This window comes from Montipora capricornis, chromosome 3 (assembly GCF_036669925.1).
Source record: "Montipora capricornis isolate CH-2021 chromosome 3, ASM3666992v2, whole genome shotgun sequence".
In the NCBI taxonomy this organism is placed as follows: Eukaryota; Metazoa; Cnidaria; class Anthozoa; order Scleractinia; family Acroporidae; genus Montipora; species Montipora capricornis.
This window is the reverse complement of record NC_090885.1, coordinates 2,397,986-2,401,692: the sequence shown is the minus strand read 5'-3', so window position 1 is coordinate 2,401,692 and position 3,707 is coordinate 2,397,986.

Here is a 3,707-nt window from a genome sequence, read left to right as displayed (position 1 = left end):
TCCCCCCACATCCAGCGGCATGGGACGCGAAAAATATGGCCAACTCGTCATCAGCAAGTGGCCACTCCATCTAGCCTCTCCCATGCCGAAGACCGTCCGCAGTGGCTCCACGTGCCGCCCCTGGCCTTTTAACAGAACTCGGCGGATCCAGGGGAGAAAACCTCGATAAAAAATCCCACCATGCTGGTAGCAGTGCTGCAGAGTCAGGATCCCCGATCGTCGGGGTTCTCCCTGCCATTGGACTCCGGACCTTTCCCTGCATAGGCACCGTGTGTTTGCTGCTGTGCAACAATACTCCCACGATAAAAGATTTCACGCACAAGGCGTCTTCCAACATCTACATGCAAGCCCATACAAGTCCTTCGGCGATCGGCGAGAGGTCGAAATACCTACAAATTACAATTTGCAACTTGGAACGTTCGTACGCTCCTAGATAACCGCCCAAATAGAGGAACAACTGACATGATCTTCACTGCCCGGCAGTTGCAAGAAAAATGTCGGGAGCGGCGTCGGCCATTATATATGGCTTTATTGATCTCACAAAATCGTTCGACTCTATCAATCGAGAAGCGCTATGGAGAATCCTGGCTAAATACGGCTGCCCGTAGAAGTTCATTTCTATCTTGAGACTCCTTCATGACGGCATGTCCGCCAGGGTTCTAGGCGGCACTGGTGGCGAGGCCTTCGAGGTACGGACTGGCATGGAGATGTTGTTGGGAGAGGAGAGGAAATGTTCTATGGAACGCCCCATTCCAACCTCATACTTGGTTGAGATACATCGATGATATTTTTATGAACTGGACTGAAAGTCCCGAGAACCTTAAAATTTTCATCGATTATCTCACCAACATTCACCCTACCATTAAATTCACTAGCTCACACTCTCCCACCAGTGTTCCCTTAATTGACGTTAACGTCTCACTAACTAGTGACCGAAACATAAACACCGCCGCACTTTAGATAACGCTAACACCAAATCCAAACCTACTACAGTCGCAGAACATTTCTTCTCCTTTCCTCTCCCCACAACATCTCCAAGGACATGCAATTAATTCCTATCGAAAAAATATCTTCTAACAGAGACTCGATCCGTAAGGCCAGGGAAGCTTTTTTAATTTTAAAAGGCAGGACAATTGATCCCAACGGTCTTAAATATCCTCGAAGAAACGTATTAGATTTCAGTTTATTATTTTGAGTGACTCTTAGTATTTGAATTCAAAATCTCTGTAACTGCCATGTTTTATCACATTTTTTCCAGTATTACGTCAACATCCATTTACTGTATATATATATGTACATAGAAGCAATTCAATGTAAACTCTCATTGTACCTGAAGAAGGCTAGTTTGGCCAGCCGAAATATAGTACACCACTAAAATCAAATCAAATCTACGTTGTATCGGCTCGTGCTTAAAATATTTAGTTTCTCAACTTGAAATAACGCCGATCAGATCAAGCCACTGATCCAACGTACACCGACAGGAAAATTGTCCACGGTTACTTGCTTCAAAACTCTGTAAGATCAAAGCGTCTACCTGGCTAGATCTTTAGAGCGCCTCACTTATGTCTTGCTGGATTCCCTCAATGTTTCAAATCTCTGATATGGAACTTGACTCAAGAGTATCGTAACAGAGTCCTGAGTACAAGCCTGTAAAAGACTACTCGATAATGAAACCAAGTTATCAAAGGTTCGCAAAACGAACACATTTCTCAGCCCACTGGACCTAACAAGTAATTATGGGTAATCAAATGGTGACGAGTGAAATTAGGGAATAATTTCACGCGCGTTTTGTCCAAAAGAATATAATTTTCCGGCACTTTAGACAAGGGAAATTTGATTTTGGACAAAACGCAAGTGAAATTGTTCCCTAATTTCACGAGCATACCATTAAATTTGATTAGTTATTAATATCATGGGTGACAAATTACCTTCATAGAGGGTCCCGAGTAAGATTGTTCCCGCTATCCCGACCAAAATTTTCCCTCAATCCCGGAGGCTGTTATCGGCTAATCCCGATCCCGACCATAATTGTTTATAAATTCCTTATCTCAATGATGAGGGTTTTTTCACTGGGTACAAATTCCCTCCCAGCACAGGTCTTGAAGTCTTTACTCACGGACAAAAAGCCCTCTCTCCGCTAATTTGTCAGAGATCATGGCCGAGAAACCGATCACAAAATCTTCAAGGGCGGTTCAAACACTACTGCAACGCCATCCAAAAGATGAATTAATTATATTCTTTTTTCCCACGATAGAGTTACTTTGACTGCAATATTGCTAGTCTTCATCAGGCTATGAAAAGCCTTAACAGGTCTCTGGTCAGGTATCTTTACGTGTCGCTATCTGAAGGACGTTGGGTCGCTAATCTCAGTGTACTCTTGGGGCAGTTCGCTCCTTTTTATTATTCCGGTATGTAGATGTTGTACTCTTATAGGCCGCATTGTCCTACATCGGCTGTTGTGTTACTTGAACGTAGATTTCCAAAACTCGGGAATTTCGATTCCACTATTCCTATTGATGTTATTAGGAAGAAGTCATATGGATAGCCTCTTTGGCCCCACGTGTGTACCAGTGGGGCTAGTCACCGATATAAACTTTGTCGCAATCCCATCGTTTCGAATACCGAACGTAACAGGACTTGAATAGGGAAGTTACAAGCATATTCTGCTATTAAAGGGAGTATTTACGGTGCTTCTTCCAAACCGAGAGACCCCGGCTTCCGAGAAGAAAATCGGCCTCGCGTTCCAAACTTGGAATTTGACCAGTGTCATCGTCGGCCCCGTTGTCGTTGTTGCAAAATGATTCATCTCCCGATTCTTCTCCACTGCTCGGCAAATCGTACTCCAAAATCCCGTCTTCGTTATCATCTTCTTTCTCTCTGTTTCGATGTTGTTCTTCGAAGGTGGATCGAGAGGTATGTCCAGGTTTGCACGCAAATGCCAAAATTGCGATTTTAGCGAAAAATCGCAAAAATCGCAGAACACCGAAAAGCTAGTAGCCTGCAGTGCAGGCGGATTTTGGCGGAGCTAGTGGATATATTTTACCATCGGATGTTCAGGCCGCCTAGAAAAACAGTGGAGAGTTGGGGCAAGGTAAAAAGTTTACCAAGCGTGGGAGGGAGAAAGAAAAATTGGGGATTTTTCCTTCCCCGCCCCCCACCCCCTCCGACAGTCTGTCATTCTCGCCCCAATTCTCCCAGTCTGCAGCGAATCCAAAATGGCGGCAAAACACTCGAAAGATCGAGAGAGGAAAACCACCAAAACCGCCTGCACTGCAGGCTAAAAAGCTAGAAAAGACAAGTCCCCCAAACATGTTGCGATTTTTGCGAAAATTGCGAAAAATCGCAAAAGTCGCAGAACACCGAAAACCTAGAGAAGACAAGTCCCACAAAAGTGTTGCGATTTTTGCGAAAATTGCGAAATATCGCAAAAATCGCAGAACACTGGAAAGCTAGAGAAGACAAGTCTCCCAAAAGTGTTGCGATTTTTGCGAAAATTGCCAAATATCGCAAAAATTGCGAACACCGAAAAGCTAGAGAGGACAAGTCCCCCAAAAGTGTTGCAATTTTTTCGATTTTAACGATTTTTGCGAAAATTGCGAAAAATCGCAAAAATCGCAGAACATTGAAGACATAGTGCCGCAGTGCCGTTGTCGATGAATAATGAAGTCTAACTTAGTTGAACGACTCCTACCGCAGTGCCGTAGTCG